The sequence below is a fragment of the Mustela erminea genome, chromosome 11, assembly GCF_009829155.1.
Source record: "Mustela erminea isolate mMusErm1 chromosome 11, mMusErm1.Pri, whole genome shotgun sequence".
NCBI lineage: Eukaryota > Metazoa > Chordata > Mammalia > Carnivora > Mustelidae > Mustela > Mustela erminea.
This window is the reverse complement of record NC_045624.1, coordinates 46975032-46989447: the sequence shown is the minus strand read 5'-3', so window position 1 is coordinate 46989447 and position 14416 is coordinate 46975032. Positions and strand designations below refer to the sequence as shown.

The following is a 14416-nucleotide window of genomic DNA, read 5'->3' as shown; positions in this document are numbered from 1 at the left end:
ACCTCCCTTTTTCCTTACCCCACCCCCCCAGCTCCCATGTTTCTAATCAGTCACCCCTGCCACTTACAATGCATCTCTTTCTGCCCACAGGTCCTGTCCTCATGCTTTAATAAAATCACTTTAGCACTGAAGACGTCACAAGAATTCTTTCTTGGCTGTTGGCTCTGGATCCCAACACTCTAAACTATACCAGTAGTATGGAGGGCACAAAGGTGATTTACCCTAGAGCTGGCCCAGAATGCCAGACGTATAAGTATACTGAAACTAGAGAGACCAAAGGCCTAGAATATTTGGATCATATTCTGGGGAGATGATTTATGGTGGGGTGAGATGAGGAGTGAAGACGGAAACCAAAGCAAGATGGTGAAGGTCTAAAGAATTTCGACTTTAAGCAAGAGACAACAGGAAGCCTTCAAAGACTTTAAGGCCAAGTGTGGTTTGAGAAAGCAACATGCTATGGTCATAATGTTTCCTGGTTTACAAAGTGCTTTCACACATATTCCCATCAATAGGTTCCTTAATTTTCAGCAAATTAATTATGAATGGGTATGAAGGAAGTCGCGGGGAAGGAACGTTTCCACCAGTCAGGTACATGATTTCAGAGTAGCAAGACCAGAGTGTGGGCACTGGCATCAAACTGCCTTGATTTGCAGCTTGGCTCCACCGCTTTCCAGGTGTCTGAACCTGGCTGGGCAAGGTTTTTAACCTCTCCGTGCCTCAGTTTCCTAATATGCAAAATGGGGATAATAATAGCATCTACTTCCCTGAGTTTCTGTAAGGGTTAAATGACAAACTATATAATTACACACATAAAGTCTTGAGAATGGTGCTTTGGGTATAAGTCCTAAAAAATCTACTATTACCTTATGATATTATTTTCAATCTCAGAATGAATAGTTTTCTACATACATATTGTATATGTACATGTTTTGTAAACACACACATATAATTTGCCCCACTAGAATCAAGATTCATAAGAAGAGAGTGGTCTGTCATGTTCCAGTGTCCACTACAGCACTTGATCCATAGTAAGCAGCCTCTTAATTAATATAGTAAGTAGCCTCTTAATTAAATGAATGAACTGTGGGCGAGACAATGCTATGCACTCGCCAAACCTTCGTATTCCATCCTGGGCAATTACAGAGGATCACATTTCCCAGGCTCACTTTATCTAAGTGGAACCATGTGACATGTGATGACCAGGGATCAGGGGAAGGTGCTCTGGCCCCTAAAACCTCCGCAAGATCCTCCAGAAGGTCCCTTCGCTCGCCTGCTCAGGCTCCTGCAGAGGATTCTGAAACCCTGGAAGATGCAGGGGCACTATTTGAAATTCCCTCAGATTCCCGAGTCTCTGCCTATAGGAGAGGTACCCAAGGGAGCTGACACAGCAGAAATAGCCATGCTGGAGTTTGCAGAAGCAAGAAGTAAACTTTCATTTTGTTAATCCACTAAGGTGCTTTTCTAATAGCAGTTAACTTAGTTTGACTAATGCAAAAGAAAGAAAGGAAGGAAGGAAAAAAGGAAGGGAGGAAGGAAAGGAGGAAGGAAAGGAGGGAGGCAGGCAGGCCCATTCACGTGCATGCTTTTGTCTGCTAAGAATAATACTAGCAGGGGCTTCTGGGTGGCTCAGTGGGTTAAGCCTCTGCCTGCGGCTCAGGTCATTATCTCAGGGTCCTGGGATCGAGCCCCACATGGGGCTCTCGGCTCAGCAGGGAGCCTGCTTCTCCCTCTCTCTGCCTGCCTCTCTGCCTACTTGTGATCTCTCTCTCTGTGTCAAATAAATAAATAAAATCTTAAAAAAAAAAAAAAAAGAAGAATACTAGCAAAGTAGGACTCAGAACTAGAAGAAACCTTCACAGAGCAGCTAGGTTAACTTCCTCACTCTGCAGTAAAGAATCAGTGGCCAGAAGTGGTTAGACCACTCATGCAAGATCACACAAGCTGAAACTGGACACCAGAACTCCTGATTTCCAGGCCAGGGTTTTGTTTCATCTTGTTTTGTTTGTGCTATTGGCCCTACTGGTTTCTTATGTCCGTTTTCCTAGGAACTGGATACATTTTTGTCCTCCAAACTGAGCCCATAAGAACAAGGGCTCAAAATAAGGAAATTCCCTTTTAAAATGAAACAGAGAAGGGAGAGAAGGTGACATTTAACTAGAAGTCAGAGGTGAATTAAAACTGATTACACACTGATTTTTTTGGTTCATTCAAATGTAAACCTTCCAACACTGTCCCAGTTATGCGGCCCATTTTGTGGGCCTGGCTAATCTGCCTGCCTCTCAAATCCCAGGCACTTCAGACCAGGAGGTCCAGTGACTGCAATAATAGTCTCTAAACCAAACACTGTGCATTAAACATTAATGATGGCATGACAATCCTTAATTGTGCCCGAGCCACCTCTTGACTAAATCATCACAGCATTTACCAACAAGAGATGAAAATGTTTAGATTCAAGCAAGAGAGTTTCCAAAGCCAGTCCCTCAAAGTCACTTCGTTTTATTTATTTTTAAAACAATTTTAAAGCTCTTCCCAGTAGTAAAGTACAAAACACATTCATCGAGGACAATAAAAATAGAAGTTGCAAATGAACAAAGCATCGAGGAACCTTTTTTTTTTTAAGTACACAAATCCCAAGAGCCAATACGATGGACTTGAAGTCAGCATTTCTGGGCCTGGATGCTGGTTCTCTCACTGGCTGTTTAACCTGACCAATTAACCTCGCAAGGCCTTGGTTCCTGCATCTGCAAAATCAGGACACCAGTGTATATCTCGGGAGGGGTTTACGAGATGCTCCGTGAAGACCAGCACAGGGCTTAGGAAATACTTGTTTTCCAAAGGCGAGGAAAAGCCTTCAGACTAAGAGACTTGAACTTGACCGGTGCTAGCAGCAAAACCTCATCACTGAACATAGTGACTGGAGGAAATGTCGGTGAAAGTTGCAAATCCCATGTTAGCAGCTAAATCTATTTTTGCCTGACAGTAATGCCAAAGCCCTGATGGTGGGGGGTGGATTCTGAAGGGATCAGAAGGAAAAATGTTTATCCAATAACCCCAATTCCTGCCACCCTATTGCCTTTACACCAGCAGTGTTTATTTGCTCCTTTACCCAGCAACAGAACACTCTCTTTTCAGGCTTCACCCAAACAAATTCCCCTTCCATCCAAGTTTTTCTCCTGGGTTATTGCCCACCTGAGAACCCAGACAGGCATCCTCATGGGTGCCTAAATACGTAAGACACTCAATAAAAATGTATTAAACTGTCCCGACCAGCAGCTCTTGGGGCTGGGTATATGTCAGGCACTGAAAAGGACTGCACTTGGGGGAATGAAGAGAGCTGGCCTGCCATTCCCCAGGCTACAGGCCGCTGGTGATTCCAAGACACTGTGGGGATCACCACCTGCTTTGTCTTCTTTCATCTTTGTGGCCCAGAATCATGGGGAAGGTCCCAAAACCCTCAGGTGACTCCAAAACCCAGAACCCAGCTCGTAAGATTCATCTGAAAAGTGAAGTCAAACTAAGGATTTAGCGTGGGATGCCTGTCTTAGCGAGTGATTTGAAAAATAACAGAGAGCTTTTCCTAAACAGCCTCCACCTCTGACCTGGGCAGTATCAGGATCAGTTAGACAAAGGGAGAGAAACAGGATTCCGCAGGCTTAGTCCTCGGCAGTCCTTATGCAAATAAGCCCAACATCGCTGGCATGGCTGTAAGACAAGAAGCTAGATCAGAAGAAAGCAAAGTGATGCCTTAAGGCTCTGCCCTGCTTGACAGCACTGGTGCAGACCCGTGAAAACCGCCCTGCTGAACACCCACCAGCCACATTGGCATCACCTGTGAGCTGACTAGAAACCAGACTCTGCCCCCCCCCCCCCCCCCCCCCCCCGCGATGGAATGAACCAGAATCTGCATTTTAATAAGAAACCCAGGTCACTGATAAGCAGTTAAAGTTTGAAAAGTGCTCGTGTAGGTAGATTTTGTCCATCAGGTAGCCTCAGTGTGGAGACCTCGGTCGTGAAAGGAAGTAACAGATAAGGAACCAAAAGGCCTAAGAGGACCACATACACTCACCAGCACAGATGCAGGTTTCATTCTCTCACAGACAAGCAGCCTCCTCTGCTAATTTCTAATTCAGCTTTGCTGTGCTCCTTCTCTACTCCCCACTCTGACACTTGCCTCAGACCTTCCTTTCATCCCAGTGCTTGGTTCTAACTTCCTTGAGAAATATTATCCAACCTGAACATCTATTGTAAATTTATAAAGCAGAAAATTCATTCTGCTGATAAATAAAACTCACAAAGAGAAATTTCAAACAGTCAGAGGCACCTGAGTGGCACAGTCAGTTGAGCATCCGACTCCTGGTTTCAGCTCAGCTCAGGTCATGGTCTCAAGGTCATGAGATGGAGCCCCGAGTCTGGTTCTGCACTCAGCGCAGTCTGCTTAAGACTCACTCTCTCCCTCGGACCCTCCCCATCTCTCTCTCTCTCTCTCAAATAAATAAATAAATCTTTCCGGGGGTGGGGGCAGATTTCAACAGTCAATCAGCCCTTTTCTTGGTAACAGAATCCAACATTTAAAGTTATATCACTATACCACTTTTTTGTATTCATTCTTAATTGAGATGTAATTGACTTATAACATCGTTAAATTTAATGTGGATTTAACATATTTACATATTATGATTGCCATAGTAGCACCTCTGTCAGGTCACATAATTATCATTTCTTTTACGATCTAGTCTCTTGGCAAGTTTAATGACTATAGTCAAGATCACTGTCTGTATTCACTATACAGTGCATTAGATCTCCAGGGCTTACTGATCTGCTAACTGCCCGTTTGCACCTTAAACAATGTGTGTCCTATGCCCCTACCATCTAGTCCCCAGTAACTACCGTTCTACTCTGTTTTTAGAATGTTGGCTTGTTTAGATTCCACATAGAAGTCATATCATACAGGATTTGTATTCCTGACTTACCTCACTTCCCATAATGTCCTCAAGGTTTCTCCATATTGTTGCAAATACTCTACCACTACCCTACACAAATGCACTTGTGAAAAGTCTCCTTTCTAATAGAAATCAGATACTTTTCTGATGGATACAAAATTGTAAGAGGTTTTATCATTTTGAGTTGATCAGTTATCATGAGAAAAGAGCTTCCATTAAAGCTTATTGGATTTTCTAGTGCTGTTAGGGGAGATTAGCAATTTCCAAATTCAGTAGTTCTCAAAAGTGTGGTCCTGGAACCAGGTACAGCACCTGAAAACCTATAAGAAATGCAAAAAATTTAGGCTCCATCTTGGACTTTTTAAACCAGATGCTCCAGGGATGAGGCCCAGCGATATGTGTCCTAAGCCCTCTGGTGATTCTGATGCTCACTCATATTTAAAAACTACTGATTTAATTTAAGAACAGACTGACCCATTGAGAAGGCGTTTCAGGCCAAGAGAGCCAAGGAGTGTCCACAGAAAAATCTAAAACATACTCATGGCAAGTATTTCCAACTAGGATCATGAGACTCAGAGCTAGTTAGTCAAAGGCAAACTTGAGGATTCCATTGTTTCAAGAGTCAAGTAGAAATACTGTGTTCTAGGATAATTATAGTTGGTTGGAAACCATGAAATTTTCATTTATATGAAAATGTTCTCAAAGCAGACACTGCTTTTAAATCAGCTAGCTGTCTAGAGAAGACCTAAAAGGATCCTGGCAATTCTCTGGTGGTGTTTCTTCTCTCCTTTCAAGATTTAAAAAAAAAAAATTCTGCTCCTGGTTCATTTCATTTTATTCCTGTTAACTTAAGAGTTTCAGATTACAAAACACTTAATAATCAGATAGAGCAGCTCTCCTTCATCCTATAGTGCATTCAGCTTTTCAGCTAATGGATAAATTTCCACTTGGCTTCCAAGTGTTCACTTATCCTAAGAAGCATCTAAACTCCATTTTGGTATGCAAACAGCCAAATCATGCAATTAGCCCATGCTTGGTTCTCCAGAACCAGGGGGCAGCATAGACACAGGTCAGGACCATGTGATTTTTATGTTCAGGTGTAGATTATACTAGCTGAGGGGATGCACTTAAGTAAAGTGCACTCGGCTTTAATAGCTGTCTTTACGATATAGGGAAAGCCAATGTCTTAATACCTACAGTCTTGTTAACAACTTAATCAAATTTTTAATATCAGAATGTCACTTAGTGCAGGCCAAGACCCTTCTGCCTCCCTCCTGAGCCTGTTCTGCAGGCCATACAATGCCATGTTATGGAAACTACCCTTTAAACCTGATAAAATATTTAAGACGCATGTGTCCTGATAGTGTTATGTAAGCAAACACCAAGAAAATCTAGTCATTAGTGAACCTGATCAGCCCAATCTCCAAGGACTGGGCAAATAATCCAGCCATGGCTACAGGGCTGATATGCAAGGAAAGCCTCCCAAGGTGTGGACCCCGACAAGCTCAGAACCCAAGCATCCTCCACACTCTTTAAAAAGGAGCCCTTAATTGTCTCTGATTACTTTTACTGGGTTCTGCATATTTATATTATATTATATTTATTTATAACATAAACAGTATAATTTATACTATAGTATCACTTATACTATATTATATTATATTATATATAAAATACATAATGTATATGTTTTATATGATACATTATAGGATGTATTACATAAATACATATATAAATTCTATATGTATTAATATAATACACATAGAATGTATTATATAAAACTTATATATAATAATACCAAATACCAAGAAAAATCCAGTCATTAGTGAACCTGATTAGACCAATCTCCAAGGACTGGGCAAATAATCCAGCCTTGGCTACAGAGCTGATACGCAAGAAGAGTCACTAGTTCCCAGGTTCAAGAGTCACTGAATCTAGAGGGCTTCACCTAAGAAAGATTAAGTACCCTATAGCACTGAAATCGTAGGAAAAGGCAAAGAAAGGGTGATCTTGAATTCAAGACAATTATATATATACATATATATGTATATAAATAAATAAATATATTTGTATTTTTATATATTATAGAATATAAAGATAAATATATATTGTATATAACACAGTGTTACTCTGTATATTATATGTATGCATATGTGTATATATATTTTAATATGCATATTTAAATATATATATTTTATACAAATATATAGCAATTTATATAATGCAGGTCCTTCCTCCTGACTGGGGAGAAGCCCTGAAACAATTGTTCTTTATTTCTCAGTTTTTTGCTTTGTTCTCAGCAAAAGAATTCTAAGGCTCAAGGAAGCTTTGAGGACTGGGAAATGAGATCATTTTATGAGACCTTCTTCCCACAGATGAACTTCTTCAGGATGAGCCATTCAGCCACCTGGATTCACCAGTCACTTCTAGAAGAACAACTCCCAGGTCTACATAATGTAGGACCCAATCAGTCTCGTGATTCTCTGGCCCCAGTTCCCAGTGCCCTTGGAGCTGCATGTATCTATCTATCCTCATCCTTGACTGTATCCCAGACCCCAGCTCAGGGCCTGAGCCCCTCAGTAACAGTCTACCGCGTGCATTAATGAAGGGAGGCATGGGAACTCACGGTTGTTCCTTCTCGTTCTCCACCTCAGGCCAGCTTCGCGCCGCGGGGCCTGGCACCTTTATCCTACGCTTTCACGTCCTGCGCTAACGAGCGAGCCCTGGCAATTTTGCCTTCGTAATAAGACTTGAATCTGCCTCCTCTTTTCCAAGTGCTCTTAGTTTTCATAGCTTATTCTCTCTGAGCTGGGTTACTACAGTATCCTGCTCACTGGTCTCCCCTGCTTCCGTTCATGTCCTCGCACTTTCCACGTTGCCAACCCAGCTCCTTCTCCAAGCGCGGAACTCCTCTGCGTCCTCCCTCCCTGCCCGTCCCGCCCTCTCGCACGCACATGCGCGCGCACATGCGCACACACTCCTGCCCGACGCGCACATGCGCACACACTCCTGCCCAGCTCCTATACTTTCAATGACTCTTACTCGTGTGCCAGGGAGAAGCCAGATTTAGTGCCCTGGTGCCTGCAGAGACGATGGCACAAGGTCACTCTGAACTACCTCCTTCCATCTCTCTGCGTCTTCTGTCTCCCCCTCCCCACCCTCATGCTCTGCTCCCACACCAGCTCACTGATGCCACTACCCCGACAAGGCCGGCACCGTCTCCCTGGAAGTCTGTTCACACAGTTCCCTCCCCCAGGAACCCTTCCACTGACCCCTCGGCCCCAAGGGAGACGGCCAAACTCACTCATCCTCCGAGCCTGGGCTCACTGCCATTCTTCTGGAAAGCCTTTCCACGATATTGCCAACTGAAATGCATCTACCCTTCTATTCTACTTGCATATGCTGTTGTAGCACATCTCACAGTGTGCTTCACGTCACTGTTTCTACATGCTGGTCTCTGTCCCACCAGATTATGGCATCGATGGGATCGGCATTGTACCTCACTCATTTCTAGCCCCCCTTATAGCTTAGCCTACAGCATAGCACTGAGGGAGCGCTTAGAAATGTTTTCAAGAGGCGCCTGGGTGGCTCAGTGGGTTAAGACTCTGCCTTCAGCTCAGGTCATGATCTCAGGGTCCTGGGATCAAGGCCCCCTTTGGGTTCTCTGGCCAGTGGGGAGCCTGCTTCCCGCTCTCTCTGCCTGCCTCTCTGCCTACTTGTGATCTCTCTTTGTCAAATAAGTAAATAAAATCTTTAAAAAAAGAAATAAATGTTTTCAATATATGCCATTAATTTCTATAATGTTGGAGGTATACATATTTCTCTGTTAGGAGCCATGAGGCCTGGTTGAGGGCATTGCCCCACTAGGTTAAGGTTTGAACTAATGCAAGCCTAACACTGCTGAGGTGGGGATCGCCCCACAGGTGACAGCAGGATAGCTCCGCAGATATAAGCATGGTCTGATAGTCTCTTGCCTTTTCCTCTGATCCCCGTATCTCTCTCAAAGAGACCCTTCCTAATGTGCCACAAACATCTCTCAGGTTGTGGGCCTGAGCAACTTCAAGGAGGTAAATTATTCTGTACCTAGAACTGTAGAGAACTTTAAATGTGTACCACGAAATTGATGTTTGTCCAATGCTTTCACAAACCGAGCCATTAAAATACACCCTGCCTCCTGCAAAGGTAACGCCTTCTCGTTCCTACTTCTCTCCTGTATACTTAGTTTCTTCAGATAGCTTCTCGTTTTCCATTAACCTATACCTTGTTTTCCTACAGTTCTTTATTATCTAGTTCATCCCTAAAGCTTCTCTTTTTCCAGTAACCTATATCTTGTTTTACTGCAGACCCCAAAATAAGTTACCAAAAATCATGTATTTGTGCTACCTCCCATGGCTTTCTGAGGGACATGATTCCTCAAGAAGCAGGATCCTGTGTCCCATCCCTGTCTGTACCATTATGACTTAACTAAAATAACATGTGGTGAAAAAAGAGAAGTTATCTGATGAGTGCTTGTAACCCCCTACCCCAAGTAAACTGCCTATGTAAGAAGCTCGATAATCAGAATAAAACGGAGATGCCAGACTACTGACCAGAACTCACTCTGTGGCTCTCCCATTCATCTTGCTGATGCCATTCTTCCTTCAGGGACACCTGGACCTGCTGAGGCTAGACCCCGGCATTTCTCTTTCTCTCTTTCTCTCTCTCTCTCACACACACAATTGGCCCCAGAGCAAAACGAGAATCCCACCTAAGGACTCTTTGGCCCACATGTAAGAATATTTTGTCTAACTGTGCACAGCCCACGACCTTACTTTTGTCACATAACTTCTTCAAGCAATTAGTTGAATTGTTGGGTGACGAACACGGACCACACAACCTTCCCGGAAAGCACGCATGCTTGAGAACTCCCCGCACAGCTCCTGGCCCTTTCCGTGATGACTGTACCCACTTGGCATTGGGAGAGCCCGCCCTCTGAGGGCCCTGCGGAGCTCTCCCCGGTAAGCCACACAGATGGGCTCCTTCAGGCAGTCAAACTGGGCTCCCTGGTTTGCCTTCAATCCTAACGGCGCCACCATCCCTTTGATTAGGTCAGGCTGCTCTCTCCCAAATCTGACATTTTCTGACTCACACCCAATGGGTGGCCCTGGAGTTAACAGTCTGTGCGAGATAAGCCTTCAGATAAACTGGAGTCGGAAGGAGCTTTATGAGTCTCCTATAGGGTTAGATCTGCCAGTGACTCCCCAGATGTCTGGCTGTGGGGCGCTGGCCCCAGTGCAGACTGCCAACGTGCCCTTGGGATCTGGGCGTTCCAATTTCCCAACCAGCAAGCACAGACTTTGTCTACATTTTTCTTAATTTAGCAAATAAATGATTCATTCAGATAGTGGGCGAGTCTCAAAGGTGATAAAGAAATGTGATTAAGACACCGAAAAAATTATATTAAAATTCTCGGGGCAAAAAATATCATTCAGTCTAGGGGTGCCTGGGTGACTCGGTCAGTTAAGCATCAGCCTTTGGCTCAGGTTATGATTTCACCATCCGGGATCAAGTCCCCCATCAAGTTCCCTGCTTGGCAGGCAGTCTGCTTCTCTTTCTGCCCCTCCCCCTGCTCATGCTCACTCACTCTCTCTCTCTCTCTCTCTCGCTCTCTCTCTCTCTCTCCCAAATAAATAAATAAAATCTTTTAAAAATATGACATTCAGTCTAACGTGGAGGGAAAAGGCACTGGAGAGCTGAAGATGGAATTTTAAAATTACTAAATGAAAGACCAAAAATATTTGTTCCCATATTTTCCCTATTCCTATTTTGAGGTGGAGAAAATTATTTCTCTTCCAGATCATTTCCTCCTGAGAGGTTGTCCTTGGCAGCCAGAGCAGTTCTAATCCTTTGATTGGTAAGAACTGTTGAAGAGAATGTTTAATTAAATCCTATTTTCTGGGAATAAATAGGCTAGTTAGCTGCAACTCACCTCTCATTCACTTCTCTCTTATCAGTGGTATTATCAGTTGAAAAGATGGACGTGATTTACCCCCAGTTCCAAGTAGGAAAGTCTTCCTGGCATTATCCTTAGGTTTTTCTTTCACCGGTAAAATGGGTTTGGAAAAATTTTTATAAATAAAATGCTCCATAATATGACCTAGATTTAAGATGTGTTGGAGTCATTCCATTAATTTTCTTGCGACAAAGCTGTAATGTTTATTATTAATATTATCAAAGTCATATTTTAAGCAGCTTCTCTGTCTTGCTGTCTCCGTCTGTTTCGCTCTCTCTATAGATAGATGGATATAGATAGAGATACACATACACACACATCAGTACATTTACATCCCCTAGAGGTTTCAGAAGCAGAAAATGTTTAGTCTAAATCAACTCAAGAGGTTTGGGGGAACCACATATGCCAGTGGTTTGAGTAATAGAAGGAGCCCATTGGGTCCATCTTGACTGCGGCCATATTCCTGACTGAGCTGTCACCCGGCACCACTGTAGTAAGAATGATGGAGAAAGAGACAAGAGCTGGTGGTCCCTGCTCTTACAGCTTCCACATCCCCACCTCTGCACCTGAAAACACAGGTCCCCCGTGCCCCTCCCACAGAATAAAACACTGCCATCAGGCAGACCAGCTTTTCATTTCCAATCTTACCTGAGCTGATATGAATGCACCAACTGGGCCAAGCTCCTGGAATCAGTGTGACACTGATTCCCTTTTTAAGTCAATCAGCAGAACTCAAGTGAGATAAGATAAAGGAAGAATGCTGGCTTAGAAATTATGGTAAGAAATAAGGCACAGCTTCTGCCTCAATTCATAGTCCATCAGTGAGGATGGACAGGCAGCTCCAGCACAGGCTGGCAGGTGATGTAACAGAGGAGAGCCCAGCACTGGAGCCCTAAACGAGGTATGGCAGATTGCCGGTGGGCTTCACAGAGGAGGTGACCTGCTTGCAGATTCCCAGTGGACACAGATTCCAAGGAAGTAAAATTTAAAACAGAAATGTAGCCCTGGATATCAGAGTAAAAAATGAAGACTTCATAGGTGATGTCTTTACAACAAAACATTCTGAAGCAGAGTTGTCAGCTTTTGTTGTTTCTTACCCTGATAGATGATAGTTTCTAGAAATGACAACGGTACCCCAAATCCCCGTATGCAGTGTGACCTTGGCCATATCCCATGGAGAGGAGGACTCTGTGTCTTCAGCCCTTAAATGTGGGTGGGCCCTGTGACTGCTTTCACCAGTAGAATTCTATGGAGGTAGCTGTGAGATCACTGGACGCACAAGACTTCCCTGGCCTGGCTGCTTTCACTTCTTGCCTCTTGGAAGCAAGCTCCCATGTGTGAATTGTGCCTACCCTGATGTCGCCATCCTGGGGAAAGGCCACCCCACATGGAGAGGACTTAGGGGAAGAGATGTCACACTGGTGTAGAGAAAGAAAGAGAGAAGGAAGAGAATGGGGAGGAAAGATGCTAAAAAAAAAAAAGGGAGGTACCAGATATATGAATGAAGTCACCTTGGAAAGCATCTCCAGGCCCAGCAGCCTCAGCTGACTTCATGTGGATCCGAGATGAACTCCCCAGTCAATCCTTTCTTGCATGCCAGACCCACAAAATTGTGAATAAAATAAATGGTTGGTTTAAGCCACTGAATTTGGGGAATAGTCTTCTTATGCAGTGAAACACTTACCAAAACATAGAGGTCTTAACAGTGCTACATGATGCCAAGGGGAAAAGAATCCTCAAATGACTTAGGAGGTCATCGTGTTGCTCTGTAAGCATGGAGATGAAAGAGAAACCCAAGTCCCTCTTCCGTTTTGAGCTTCCATACTTCCATTCCGGTGCTGGGACTAATCTTCTCCCTTTATGTAAGTCAAGGGAAGACAATACAGCAATTCATAATATTCCTTCCCAATGCCTAAAGGATCTTTTGTGGAAACTATGGGAGCTCCCAGGGTGTTGCCTTCCCTACGTAAGGAAACCAACCTCTAAGTAAGGAGTTGTTTGAGTATTAGCCTGCCAAACAATGAAGAAAACACTATTTTTCCATTTTTCATCTTTGCTATAAACTCCAAAGGGTATATTCACACAGATTAATAGAGACATAGGTGGCCATCACTCATGGGACCTCAGAACATGATTACCTGCTTTGAAGGCTTTTAAAATCTCTTCGAGAACAATGTAACATTTCACTGCACCTCAGGAGAGAGTCACTCGAGTTTTCTGCCTGATTAATATGAAAGAGGAGAAACAAATCTGCTAAGGGCATTGAGTTTTACATGAAGCAGAGAATATTTTAGTTTTAGGAATACCAGAATAGGCTAGAATCACTCACTATGTGACTGTGGGTCCACACCTCCCACCAAAAACTGAGGTGCCACCCAGAACTTCCCAAAATACAATGAAGTCCCTCAAACATAATGAATGCAGGAAGGTATAGTCAAGAATTCAGCTTTGTTGCTTCTCTCCCTGTCCCCATTCATCCCCAACCTCAGCTTTGAGTCCTGGATTCATGGACTCTGATTTCATTCCACTTGGAAATCAGCGAATGGTTAGACCAATCAAAAAACTCGTCATCAGGCAGGACCTTTGTGAAATGGCCCTTTAATTAGCCATTTCATATTTTTGTTATTTCTTGAGTGATTCATGTTAAAAATATGCTCCGTGGATGCCAGCCTCCTAGAACCCAAAGAGCCCTTGTCACTCAGCAGTAGTTCAGTGAAATAATAAATAAGAGCAACGGCAGCCTTGGCCCCCAGCATTAGCTCTTCCCCACAGCTCCTGAACCCCTGAGCCCATGCGGCCAGGCTCCCACCCCAGTCGTCCTCGAGCTCTGAGGCGAGCACGGAGCGGTCGTCTCAGACGAGACAGGATCTTGCCCTCCTCTCCACAAAGATGTCTGGATGGGTAGGTCTCCTGAAGCTGAGGTCACCCAAGGACTGGGTGTAAAAGGCTGTCCTCTTCGACACACTGTTATCACAAGCAGTGTATCTCTTGAGTGAAATTTCAGGAATGGAAGTTCCTAAGGGAAAGAAGCCATTTCATCCACTAAGCCAGATCGGCTGGAACTGGGAGGCAATGGCTTACATCTGTGGAACAGCTTGGACCAGGACCTCATGTTCTGTCAGCTTTTAGGTGGGGTCCACCCACTAGCTCGAGCCAAGATTTCAGCCGGGTCCTAGCCCCACCCTGGCCCACATTAATCGTCCTTACTGAGCATCTCAGGAAAGAAACAGTAACTTCCCCTAAGAGGCTCACCCTTCCTCATCGGTGTTAGAAAAATAGTAAGGATCTATCAAAATATGACAGAGGAAGATGTTTCTTAGGCAACCCTGGGCTACAGTCTTAAATGTTCATGATAGTAAGCCAAGTGTGGCTTTACATACCAGGCAGTCTGTTGGCAGGAGATGATGGAGATAGAAAGCAGTAAGGCAGAGAATCCAGCCTCCTCCCCCCCAACCACAGAAGGCCAGATTTTCATTTAGGACTG

At 44.0% G+C, this 14416-nt stretch overlaps 1 long non-coding RNA gene across 1 annotated transcript in view; it reads right to left on the bottom strand.

Moving 5' to 3' along the window:
• LOC116568686 overlaps nucleotides 1–7872 on the bottom strand; it is a 47802-nt gene extending 39930 nt beyond the window's left edge. The window contains exon 1 of the long non-coding RNA XR_004276727.1: nucleotides 7567–7872. This is a non-coding gene — a long non-coding RNA (uncharacterized LOC116568686). The remainder of the gene's footprint in view (nucleotides 1–7566) is intronic.
• Between the last annotated feature and the right edge of the window lie 6544 nt (nucleotides 7873–14416).